Source organism: Falco naumanni, chromosome 17, assembly GCF_017639655.2.
Source record: "Falco naumanni isolate bFalNau1 chromosome 17, bFalNau1.pat, whole genome shotgun sequence".
NCBI lineage: Eukaryota > Metazoa > Chordata > Aves > Falconiformes > Falconidae > Falco > Falco naumanni.
Genome location: NC_054070.1, coordinates 6,452,881 through 6,466,273, shown reverse-complemented (window position 1 = coordinate 6,466,273; position 13,393 = coordinate 6,452,881). Strand labels below are relative to the sequence as shown.

At 54.0% G+C, this 13,393-nt stretch overlaps 1 protein-coding gene across 1 annotated transcript in view; it reads right to left on the bottom strand.

Annotated features, from left to right (window-relative positions):
- PLXNA2 (plexin A2) overlaps window positions 1-12,473 on the bottom strand; it is a 173,881-nt gene extending 161,408 nt beyond the window's left edge. Inside the window, 1 exon segment of the mRNA XM_040616779.1 lies at window positions 12,241-12,473. The gene's annotated coding sequence lies outside the window, so the exon portion shown is untranslated.
- Between the last annotated feature and the right edge of the window lie 920 nt (window positions 12,474-13,393).

Below are 13,393 nucleotides of genomic sequence, written 5' to 3'. Positions count from 1 at the left end.
TTCAGGGGCCATTAACCAGCCCTCCTCTGGCCTGTCTCAGTGGAAGGATGTGCTATGAACTGCAATCAACACCAGCTTTGTCAGCGACGAGAAGGAAGTGCCTTTACCTCTCAAAGCCTCTTGGCACAGGGCTGCCTGCCCTTTTAAGTGCATCACTGGGATGCTTGATGGAGTTTTGGAAAGTGTTTTGAGGTGCCTGAAGCCTGGGAAATGTAACCTATCTCCATTGCCTGCCCAGTCTGCTTCACCGAGCGTGACAAGCAGTGGCCATCGCAGAGCTCGCAGCCACGCGGACAGCGGCTGGTTGCTGGTAGGGTCCCAGCATACTGGTCTTGTGCATCGGTGCCTGGGGGGGTCCCAGTGCTGGCAGTCAGGTACCCCCAGCCTCATGTTCTGAGCTCTAGCCAAGGACCCCAAAGGCTGGAGCCATCTCATCTCCGTCCCACCATCAGCTGAACATCATCTCCTCTCCTACAGCATTTGGACATCAACGTCTACTCAAGAAAGTGGCTTCTTCCCACTGATCTGCTCCATGCTCCTCTGCCCTGCTTTTCAATTTCAGAGCTCTGGCAGATCACTGATTAATTCAAGCCTGTTTAATAACCCTTCTGTTTAGATGAAACAAGCTGTCTTGTTTTCTTTATTTTTAACACTAACTCTTGTTTCTCTGCTAAGGATCTTTCTGTCATTTAAAAATTTCTCTTTTTCTCTCCAACCAAACTGATAATAGGATGGAGAAAGCATCTGCTTACTTCCATGTCTGACATTAGCCAGGAGTTACAGCATAAGGCTACAGAGGGACTGGACACCTTGATGGCTTAGAGGTCCCAAAAGCCTGAACTTGTCTTGCAAAATCACCAGCTATGCAAACCCCTGCACAGCTCAGACCGCAGTGCCAAAGCCGGGCACCGTGGGGCCAGCTCCAGACAACATGGGTGGGAGGAAAGGAGACGCGAGAGCTGCAGCACCCAAACTCCTCACGCAGTTCATCTGCAAGAAGGCTCACTGAGCTTCTGCACCCTGTCACGGGTGGGAAACGTGCCTTAGAAAACCTCAAAGCTGTTAGACGGCTGCAAGCTGTGCCCCACGCTGTGCCCCCGGGGCAGCAATTGATTGGCAATGGTCAGGCAGATGCGGAGCCCAGCAGCTGCTCCCACCACCACAGCCTGGCCCCTCACCGGCCCCCAGCTTCACTTGCCATCACCTGCTCTCCCATGGCAAAACCTCTCACCCCGGAGGGTTTTGAGGCATCAGCTGGTTCGCAGTGTGACCGCTGCCCAGCAGAGCCTCCTCCCTCCCCACCCCCTGCCCTGTCCCGGCTGCGACCCCCAAGTGCTGTGCACAAAGAATAACAGACACACAGGGACCCGGCTCCCGATGGGAATGAGTTGGAGCCTCTCAGCTGTCTCCTGCCTCTTTGAATTTCAAAGCTGCACTTGTCTGTTGAGCAACTGAGTCATTTCCTTCCTATATCCAGCCTATCGGACTGGGTCCAGCAGTGCCCGGAAAACAATAAATCCTTCAAGGACTTGTAAGGCCATATTTCACAGGAATGCAGCAAGCCTGCCTGCTTGGAGAGCTCCTCGCACACCCTTTAATTCAACACTCCCCCGTGGAAGCTGTCTTGCCCTGGCCCCAGTCCCATCCCATCCCATCCCAGCAGCGGTTCCCATCCTGGCTGCTCCCACCTCCCAGGGCAGCACTGCAGAAGCCCAAGCGTAGACCAGCACTTGCAACCCACACCTTGAGGACACCACCTCATCACCCCCGACCAGATGCACCACCGAGGAGATGATGGGTTGAGAACTGACGATGAAATTTCCTTGATTCCATAAAACTTACAGAGGATCTAGGAGGGAGAGAAGCTACAGCTGAATTTGTTGCAGGACTTCACCGATACCTTGGCAGACAAGAGAGGCTGCAGCTGCAGAGGAGTTTGCTCTACATAATACAGCGGAGCAAAGCAACGCGTGAGAACCAGTGCAGGTTGTAAGCACATATTCAGCTGGTTCCATTTTATAAGTGTCTCCTTTACAACCACAAATTGGTCTTCCAGATCCACAAAACACTTCTAGCAAGCCCACGAGGATTGTGGGGGGCAAAGACAAAATTCAATGATTCGAGCTACCCGTGGCCTGAAGGCTGCAGAACTTCCACTGAAACCACAGGGTTGAGGTGCCTGGTCAAAAAAAAAACCCTCCTGAAATTGAGTTTTCATGCAGCTCTAAGGAAAACTGGTGCATTTTCCAGGATCACTTCAGTGCTGCTTCCATTGTCTTTTTAAGATGCCAGAAGCAAAGCCCAACTGACTCGTGTTAAGATTCATAATACTGTTAATCAAATGATCCCGCACACGTGAGAAATGGCTAAAGCAGATAGTCTGGCAAAGTATCATGTTTATAATGGAAATTTGCAGAAAACGTAACAGGAATTGTCAGGGATGAACAAATGAGTCAATATTTTGCCTTTTCTCTGGTTGAAATTCACACTGTTTGTGGGAAAACATTTTTTTTTTTTTTTTAATCTTGGAAGGAGAAGGAAATTAAGCCAAAATTCTTTGGTTTTCAATAGGTCTTTGCAGCTCACGTAAAGGACAGTGTGAGGGCAGGCGCCAGCAGGGAAGTTGAGCTGCCCAAGCCCTGTGCCAGCAGGACTCGCACCCAGCGAGACGGTGCCTTTATACTTAAAGGTAAATTAGATATTATATGAAGAATAGGATTGACACATGGCTCATTGCGTACAAGTCTGCAAGGAAGTGAATGGTTAAAAAACAAACCTTACTGCTGATTTCACACTCAGAAGTGAAAAACTGTCTGCAAAGCCAGTCCACCTTACTTGTCACTCCTGAGCTTAAGCCTCCCACTGACCCAGTACCCTGGGCAGGGCTTATTTTTTTACAAACAAGTTATACAACATCCTTGGATGTCCTTAAAAGAGCCTCTGCTTTTGTTTCTGTCTGCAAATTTGTTCTAGCCCTTCTCAGCTCAGCCCAAGACAAGTTGTGGCCACCTCCACGTCAGAAAATTTATTTGGTGGAACCGATGGAACAGATTTGGCCCTGTCACACAATTTATGCCTTGAAAAGCCACGTTATGCAAGCACTTGTACCGGCACCTTATTATATCCCAGTGGACAAGCAAAGGGGCTCCTGCCTCTTTCTTCCAGTGAACTCTGGAGTGCTTCCCCATGCTCCTTGGTTGCTATGAGATTTTTAAAGGCAGTCTAAACCCCGTTACCACCAAATGGGCCTTTAACACAATTCCTGCTCCATCAGGCTCCTCATCTGCCAGTGGAGCCAAACGCAGGGCTCATCAGTGCTACTGCAATTAACTCCTTGCAAACTGCAGAGGAAACTTTACAACAGCTAGGAGAGAAATAGCCTGTGGTGAAAGTTTTGCTGCTGCATCATATCTCAGCCAAATAGATGACTTACTGTGGATGTTTTTCATCTGGCCCTTCCAGCCTCTGTAACGCAATGGATGATGCCTCCGTCATGTTAAATTGATGTGGAAATACAGAGGGGCAGGCATCAAAGGTCAGGATTTTTAGAAGGTTTAGGACAAACACAGAAGCATTTCTCATGCCAAGCTGGACCTTGAGAAGCCTTTACTCCCAGTTTACTTACTCCAGATTTTAGTAGGAACTTTCCCCACACTCTAAGTACATAAGCAGCATCTTTGGAAAACACTCAATTCACAACACACAGACTTGGGGGAAAAAATGAAGAAAACCCAGCCCTCACCTAGCAACCTTGCCTCGGGCTGCCCTACATCTCCCAGAGTCAACGGCTAAACGAAGGAAAGGATTTAAGCATTTTCATTCTTACTTGCACCTTACTCTCAGCATCGACAAGAAAATGAAGACAGCAGAAGAAATGTTTGGGGTGTGCAGCTGGACAGGCAGTTTGTATCTATAGATATTGAGAGACCACTGCTCCCCTGCGCTCATGTGAATTTTGATAAAGCACGTCTACCGCATCCACACAGTCACTCCTCAAAACCCAGGATAACCGAGATGCCTGGAGCACGCAGACTCACCCCCCGCTGTCCCCTGAACCACACAGAATAACTGGGAACAGCTTGGCAGGAGCAGATTTCTGACTTGAGGTTTGCTGCTGGGACCTCCCTGTGCTCCTACACCAAATCCAAGCTGCAACACCCCAACCACTCTTGGCCCCTCTCGACATCCAGAAGGGCAGGACCTCCCATGTTTTACCTTCAGCACAGATTTAAACCCGGCAAGATGGCAAATCTGCAGCATAAGAATAATGTAGCCAGTCAGGAAACCTACAGGCATGCTCCCTTTTCCTCCCCACCCCACCTCTTCGCACTTCCATTAAAGATGAAAAGGAAATTCACAGGCGTTTGTTGTTTTTTTCTGTGGTTTGTTTGTGGGTTTTTTTGGTTTTGTTTAAATAACATTACAGGCTGTGACATAAACCAGCAAAGACAGGAAATATGATCATGAGGGCAGCGCTCCATCCTCTGCTCCTGTCACTGCGACTTTTGGGGGACTTGGCAAATGAATGAGTAGAGGAGACAGCCTGTGTGTTTTATGGAGTTGAACTGTAACATCCCTGTTAAGCAGCCAACTTACCATTTCTGTGCTCTGACATCAATAAATCTACCCAGCCACAGGGAACAAAGCTCTTCACATGAACTGGCTACACGTGAATCCCTCGTATTTGGCTACCTGGGCAAGCAACCAGCCCGCTGTGGTCTGCCGCACTTACTGCTGCTCTTGTCATATTCTCCAAGAGGTGGGAAATAGCCTGTTTCAGTAAGGTGACTTGGGAGGTTTTAACCCTGCTACCGACCCATGCACATTCACTACAACACCTGCTTTTCCAACAGCCAATTCCCAGAATCTCAGCTTCCCACTCCCGGGGGGAAAAACGGCCACTTTGGGCTATAAAGAAAACCTTGACAAGGCAAACTCTAAAAGCCCAGCAATCAAGAAGCAAATAAAAAGCATTCAAAGCCTCATTTCAAGTATTATAATTTATCTTAAAACCTTGGAGCTCAAACTCACTTTTTGGAAGCTCGTTCCCAGGTTAACAAAGCAAAGTGGTGTTACACATGAACACCGAGGAAAACCCCCGCACTCCTCCAGATGTCTGCCCTTCTCCTGCTGGATGCCCAGTTTCCTCCGCCACCTCCAGCACACCACGCCGCACACGAGGGATCGCTCTGAGCTCTCTCTTACCGATGACATGAAACTGCTACAGAGGAAAAACTACACATAAATCTCTCCGGGAGGCATCTGTTCCTAGGCTCACTGAGCCTGGAAATAACACGAGAAACTTATTCCACGCTGAGTCAGGGTCTGACGGCGGCTCCTGGACCAGCCGCAGTGGATCTGCTTCCTTCCCGGCGCGCGTCACGGGCAGCAACGCCAGCGAGCAACAGCCCGGCGCTGCCCCAGAGGTTTCCTGTTTTCCCCAGTGCTGTGCGGCTTCCCAAGACACAGCACAGGGAAATGGGGCTCCAGAGCCTGACACCGAGCTGCTGCAGGAATGAAAACCGCTGTTTTTCAAATGCTGTTAAAAGCCAGCCAGGAGCTGAAAGCAAAATAAGCCTTTTCCTTTAACCTTCACTGATATACGCAGGGAATGGCCTCTCCAAGGACTGTCACTCCCCCATCCAACCATCCCTTCACTGGGAAAACGGAGTAAGATTTGCCTGTGCATCCCAAGGGCTTCCCCCCACAGCTGTCCCCCACATCCCGGCACTCCCGTTGCTGAGCCCCATCCCTGAGCCGAGGCCACGGCAGGCAGAACCCCTGGTCCAGCTCTCGGGGAGCCCTCCTGGCCCCTCCAAGTCACCATGGAGAGGCAGAGGCCAGGTCGATGCTCAGCTCCTCCCGCTTGCACCCACTCCTCTGAACAGTCTCTTGCTCACACAGATTTTTGCTGGTGTAGCTGTTCCCAGAGGCTTCTGCGAGAGCAGCAACACCCTAAACCAGCACCTCCCCTTGCTCCCACCAGCACCAGTGGCCAAGGCTGAGCTGTGAACATGGCTATGGCATTACGTGGCACCGGCGCCCACCGGGACAGCCCACACTGCTCCCCACCGAGCCCCAGCAAAGACTGATCTCACATCCACCTACCACGCTCGGGAGGAGGCTCAGCCTGGGCAGCAGCCAGGAAGGAGACTGCCCTTCCCGTCCCGCTCCCAGCCGCGAGGCGCTGGGCTCCTGCTCCGGCACTGGGCTCCTGCCGCTCTCGTGCACCAGCACCGACCCCTTCGGCAGCTCAGCCCCGGGTCAGCCGGTGGCTCCGTTAATGAGCCCTGAGAAAGGAGCAGTGGTGGCGGGAGGAGGCGAGGTGAGAGGTCAGTGTAATATTTACTCAGACATCACCTTTCACTTTTATGAAGCGAGGAAGTGGTGCCGGAGCAGGAAAAGGGCTGTGAGGGATGTTCCTGCTGGGAAAGCTGCTGTCACACTAAGCACAACACGCACCAGCTCCAGAGAGCCAGGGCCTGGCTGGGGCAGGAGCCCTCCACCGCATCCGTGGACCCCAAAAAATGCACGGGGATGGGGACGGGTGCTGGGCACTTCCCAGCATTGCTGCCATCTGCCCCATCAGAGGGAATGGCCGGAGTAGGCAGGAACTCTGAAGAGCAGAGAGCTTCTCCAGGTCTCCTGCACTTCAGGAGATCCCCAGCCAGACAGGAGCCCATCCCACAATGGGGCCACCCATCCACACGGAGATTTTAAGGAACCCACAGGAGACAAGGCACAGGGTGTAGGGAGCTAACAGAAACACATCTGCTGGATAACATTTCCCCAGGGGACCTCTGCTTCTTGGAAGAGGTATCTCTCCTCTGTCAAGTGGCAAGATGGCACCAAGTGTGGCTCCCAGCACAGAGCTGAGCCAGCACAGCTCCAGGCAGCAGGTAGGGATGGTCCTGGGACAGGGTGCAAGACAGGGCTGGTCCTGGGACAGGGTCGTTGAGGGACAGGGCTGGTCCCACTGCCAGGTACGGAGAAGCAGCCCTCACTGCCTCCCCGGCACAGCGGGGACCCTGGCTGGCAGGGCTCTCCCAGGCTTGCTATCGCTTTGCCTTTGGAGATGATCTGGACTTTTTTTTTTTTTTTTTTTTATAATGTGACTCTGATGCCTTTTATCTCCTGCTCTGAATGTAATTTTAGCCCAGGCAAAGCAGGATTAAATTTTCATAATATGATACATTTATCTCGCTTTTCATTCCCCCCCATCACCACCTCCCAGTTCGATTTCACCCAAACAGAAGCAGCGATTACAGTGAGAAACATGAGATGGGCTCTATCCGATAACGGAGGGGAGGGCACCTCTTTCCCAGCACCCTGTCCCTGGCAGCCCCCTGCCACGCAGCAGCCAGCATCCAGCCTCAGGCTGACAGCATCACTCAAGCCCTCTAAAACGCACAGATGGATGATAAATTCAGACTCAAAACCCAGCAGAGAGCATGCAACAGATTAGGTACATCACAGATGTGTTGCGCTGGTGTTTGGTAAACTTGTGCCATCCTGATAAAGTACTGCTGGAGCAGCCTCACCCCCAGCCCCGGTGGCTCCCAGCACTTGGGCTCAGACCACAGAGGAGCCCTAAGCCACGCTTTCCTGGACAAGGAGTGAGGAAGAGGCAGCCGCAGTCAGCCCACCTCGGCCAGGAATCTCTGAAAAGCACCAAAACCGCCCTGACCGCAGCCCCAAGTGCTGTGTTGAGCAAAGCGCCGAGTCGGACTCGCAGCCCCATCGGGGACCAGGGCTCACACACCAGCCAGAGCCTGAGATGCCAGTTGCCGGTTTTACGTTCATTTTTCAGTTGGGCTCCGCCAGCCTGATCCGGAGGATCCCCTCTAGTGGGATGAGAAGGAATTTCAAGCCCACATCCCACTCACATCTCCTCCCCAGCTCTCTCTGCACCAGCCGCTGGCTGGCCTTGCTGTCCAGGGTGGGAGGTGGGCTGCAGCCAGGAGCCCCTCACAAATTACTCACCCTGTTTTTGCCAGAGCCATCTGGGACAAAGACAAAACCAGGCTGGAAAGGCAGATGCCGGGGAGGTGGTGCAGACGGGAGGGACCAGAGCAGAGGAAGAAAACAGCAGACATCAAGCATAAATCCCTTCACAGCAGCAAAACATCTACCTTTGATGATAATGTGCCACCTGGACTGTGTGCTCCCCCAGCCAGCCCGGGCGCTTGCTGCAGAAAGCGGGCTGGGGGCATCGTGGCCACCCCGTGATGGTTGGTGCAGCGGCACGTGGGGACCCAGCCCGAGGCACCTGCCCGGTGTGATCGCAGCCCATCTCCCTCGCTGGCACTAAACCACGTAGTAAATACATACATTTTCACCGCAGAGAAAGAATCCGAACAGAAGCCCCGGGTGGCCGCTTCTGCTGCCCAAGGACAGCACGCTGCCCTCAATTCTGCTTTTGTTCCCGCTTTGCTTTTCATCCCGGAGGCTGCCTCTGCACCACTTCTGCAGACAAAGAGCTCGTGGCCCTCTTAGACCAAAACGCCTTCAAGTTTCACACAGCCGAGCCTGCCCTAGCCCTGCACTGTGCCCTGGGAAGGAAGGTGGGCACCAAATTAGCAAAGCTAAAGAGATCACCACAGGATGCTCTTGGTGATAAAGATGCATCACATCCAGCCATCGGTGTTTGTGGCTCGGCCCCAGGCAGAACTTGGTAGCACCTTTTCCCCCTTGGTTCCCCCTTGCCCTCCCCTTTGCTGTTGTGGCGGTGGCCTCCTAGCCAAGCTGGTTAAGAGATTAACACTCTAAAAACCACATTTACTCTAATTAGCCATGAAATCTTTGTAACTAAGTGAAAAAATGTTTCCCTTGAGGGATTTTTGTCCATTCATCACTGTTTGAATTGCCAGGGAGGGGGGGGGACGACTGAGAAAAGAGAGGGGAAGAGAGAAAAAACCCTCAGGTCTAATGAATTAATAGCAGAATGCCCTGGGGGAGCAGCGGGCTCCTACAAAACACTGGGCACCTCAAAGGGGGCTTTTCACAGGCTCGCCGAGGGGACGCTTCTGAATTATTTCGAGTTAACAGACTGTAACACAACGCGCCACTCCCGGTGCAAGCTGGGCAGCTTGGGCAGCCGCTGCGGCCACCCTCTCCCTGCCTGTGGCCACCTTGTCCCTTCCCTTCCACAGGGATGGGCCGATGGATGCAGTGGGCAGGCGGCTGGGTGCCCCTGCCCTGCAGGCAGCTACCCTGCTGGCAGCATGGCCAGCACCTCCCAGTTACTACTTTACTGGGAAAAACATTTCAGAGTTAGGTGGGAGGGGGGGGCAGAGAATCTTGCCACAACTTAGGGCTATAAATATTTCATATTGCTGGAATAAGAACGATTATATTCCTGCCAGCACTCTTCTTGTGTATTTTAAATGTGTCACCACCTTCTACTTTCTCCCCCGTTTGTGTTTCTTGTAACAGGCCCATGAAATAAAGATTAGCTGAATAATCAAGAGTGTTTAGAAATGTGAAGGGGCCTGTCTCAGGAGCACTGCATGATCAGGTTCATCTTTTTTTTTTTTTTTCTTTCTTTTTAAGGATGCCAAACACAGATGGGGGAGCGCAGTTTTCACACGCTGTTAAGAGATGGGCTGGAGCGGGAGCAAGCGCGGTGCCCGAGCGTGCAGGGACGAGGCGAGCAGAGAGCACACGCTTCCCCATCAAAAATGACAGCCTCAACGCCATGCAGAAGAGGGGGGCACCCTCCCCCATTACATATTTATTGTTCAAACTGCAGAGGGGCCAATTAAAACAGCTTGATCACTGCCATGTTCAAACAGACGCGTATGTGCTTGGAGAAGGGGGATGAGAGAAGCAGGTGTATGCTTCCCTGTTGCCGTACAGCAGAGCCCGCTCCTCTGAGAGTCACTGAAACAACCTCAGCTGAACAAAGGTACTTCTGAGACGCAGCCTGGCTCCCGCAGGAAACGGGCAGCACAGTTTGCCACCCTCAGCATCCTTGCCACATGCCCCGTGCAATTCCTGCGTATTAGCTTTTGCTTCCCTCCCTAGCTCGAGTCTTCACACAAGCTGCCTACGGCATGAGACAGTCTGCACCTACATCTGCCCTAGCACTTGGGCAGTTATTCCAAGATGTGCTCTAGACTCCCACATTTAGCTGCCACAGGAGTTCCCAAAGTAAGTTCTGGAAAGCCTGGTAGCAGCAGTTAAATTGGAAATCTTGGGAAGATAGTGCAAATCACATGTTTCTCCAAGACACCGCAGGGTCTGCACAGCAAACCGCTCCAAATGTCATTTCCATTTAGCTGCTTTGCAAGCCAATTTGTCACATACTAATGCAATTTGCTGAAGAGAGTTAAAGAGCACAGGGCAGTAGCAGCCACCTCTTCTCCAGGCTCCCACAGCCAGCCTGGATCTTTCTGCATCCTTCCTGCATCCAGCTGAAGTTCCCCTCTGCTGAGAGGCAGGGCAAGCTCAGGGTTAACACGAAGAACAAGACGGAGCGTGGCAAAAGCACCAGGGAAAGCTGTTTCTATCATGTTGCTGGATATTGTACAGATCTTATGCAGCATCTGTTACCTGTTTCCACTGCACAAACTTGTTATAAGCCGGGGGGAAACTCTGCGATTAATTACATCGAGCAACACTATAAAGACAATGAAGAGTAAATTGGGTTACTTTATCTTCTTGCAACAAGCGCTATAGATATGGTTAGAAGAGTTGAGAAAGACGACTGGTTTGCCAGATAAGCCATTTCACAACGGCAGTCGTACACTCACGTTACTCATTGCTTGCACCAACTTTCTTAAATCAAAGCTATTTTGTCTGGTCCCCTTCACCCCCCGAAAATACCACACTTAAGCTTTGAGGATCCTCAAAGTGACAACAAATGGCAAAAGGACAGCAGTAAAGACAAAAAAAAAAAAAAAAAAAAAAGCATTTTAAAGGCTCTAACACCTCTGTGTTACAGGAAAAAAGCTAAACATCTGTTCTGAAGATGGCACAGATTTCTTCTGAGGCATCTGTCTTGCAGCTGTAAAGTAGGTCATTTGATTTAACTTTTAGACACCGTATCAATGAAGCCATCCAGAGAAGGAGAGACAAGACCGTCTCCCCAAGTCAGCCAAGATCTGTTAAACACATTCAAGCTCCCAGTGAAGCATCAAGTGCTCAGCAAGTAACAGGGAAACCCTGTCAGCAGTAGGTTTTTACATCATGGTACTCTGCTAACTTCACATCCCCTCACCTCCAAGCCAGCACCTTGAACTGCTGGTCACAGATGTACAGGCTTTTTTCCTCCACCACTTACTATTCACCTCACTTAATATTAACCTATTGACTTTCTGATACCCCTTAGAACAGAGATTAATTGAACATCATTCACTTCACCTCCAGCAACATGAAAGTATTGGCCATAGCTTGAATGGAGACAAAGGCTGTAATGCCTGACCGTGCCGGGTTAAACGGAGGTCACAGCCGGAGAGGGGACAGTGGCATCAGCAACCTCCCTGCGATCCAGGCTCCATCCGAACAGCTGCGGGGCTGGGGAACACTGGGACGAGCACAGGGAAGTTCGGATTTCCCAAAGAGAGCACAAGTGCTTTTGCCTTCCCCCATCGCCTTTCAAAAAGGGTCTTGAGAGGATTTAGGAAAGTTTTAATAGGGATTTTTTTCCCCCTCCGGATTCAGGGGTGTTTTCAAAAAAGTCCCTCCTTGCCAACAGTTAACTTTTTTACGGTAAATGAGTTTATTCCGGTGCATTGACTGCTCCAGACCGTGACTGAGCGGTAACAAACGACAACAGAATTAACGAGAAAACACACACACGGAGACTGTCCGCAGGTAGAACAGGACGGGGGGAATGGGGGGTTGGCCAGGGCAGGGATGCTCGCAGGGGTCTCTCCCTGTCTCCCCGGCCGCAGGCAGCCCCCCGGCCGCCGCTCCTGCCCGCGGCGCCGCTTCCCCGGGCACGGCCGGTACCGGCGCACGGCGGGGGGGGCCGGGGCCGCCGCCAGCACCGCCCCGCGGTCTGCAGCCCTCGGTGCCACCCGCGCCTGCGGCCGCGGGGAAGGGGCCGCGGTCAGCACGGGCTGGGGGAGTGGGGGGGTGTACAACGAGCCCAAACCTCCCCCCCGCACCCCGCACCCTCCGGGCAGCACCGCGGCGGAGGGCATGCCCGGGGGAGCCCCAGCCCCGCGGATGCCCCGCACCCCCGGGGATGCCCGGGGCGAGCAGCAGCCCCCTCGCCAAGCCTCGGTCACTCACCAGACCTCGCCGCTCCGATGCCGCCCGCCTCCTGGGGGTGCCGGCTCCCCGGCTCACGGCGGGGTAATCCACACGGCCCCCGGCACCATGGAAATCCAGGGCCGGGCTCCCGCTACTCCTCCGCCTTCCTGCAGCCCCTCAGCCTCCCCCGGCGCGGCGCGGCTCCGCCGGCCTCCCGTGCCTCCGCAGCCCTGCCCGAGTACGGCGGCGAGCCCCGGCTCCCCTCCGCCCTCCCCGGCATCCGCCCGCCGCCGAGCCCGGGCGCGCTCCCCGCTCCCGCCGAGCCCCGAGCCCCGGCGCGCTCCCCGCTCCCCGCCCGCCGCCGCCGCCCGCCCCCGCGCCGCCCCCGCTCCCCGCGCTTAACCCTTCCGCAGCCGGGGCGCCGGGAGCGGGGCTGAGCCCGGCCCCGCGGGGGGGCAGCGCGTCCCTGCCCGGGGGAGCCGCCTCGCCTTGTAACGTAAGCCCCGAAGCGACACGGGGAGCGGGGTTGCACCACCCCCACCCCCCCCCATCCCCCAGGGCTGCGCGCCCCCGGGCACCGCACGGCTGCGGGGATGGGATGGCGCTAGAGGCTCCCCCAGCCGCCCCCCCGCACCCCTGCCCTGAGCGGTCCCACGTCGGTTGGGTCAGAGCTTCCCGCCAGCGCTGGGGGGTGGGGGGGGTGGTCTCTGTGCTAGGGCCCCCTGCACGCCGCTTGCTCCCAGTCAGGTGGGGACAGTGACACCTGAGTCTCAGTTTCACCATCTATGAAATGGAGTTGGCAACTCGGGTTTCTGCCAAGGCTACATCACCCCCAGCAGCGCAAAAGCTGCGTGTGCCGCAGAGCGCCTGGAGCCACCGATCTTCACACCTCCCGGCCTGCCAAAAGCTGCCAGAGAACAACCACAGTGGCCAGGTCCAGCTGGGACAGGGAGCCCTGCCACCTCCCGCTGCTGGGAGCCAAGGCAGCCTTCCCTGGGACTGAGCAGCTGACCGCAGAGCCACCCACCCTGGCCTCTCCTGCCAGCCTAGCACAAGCCTTTGAAAAACAACCTGGCCAGCTGTAGGGTACCCAAAGTGAGGAGCATCTTCAACCACCCCTAAGCCACACTGCTTATCTGTGTCAGCTCGGAAACGTCTGCGAACAGGGAGGCAAAGCCGGTCCCTGGTACCA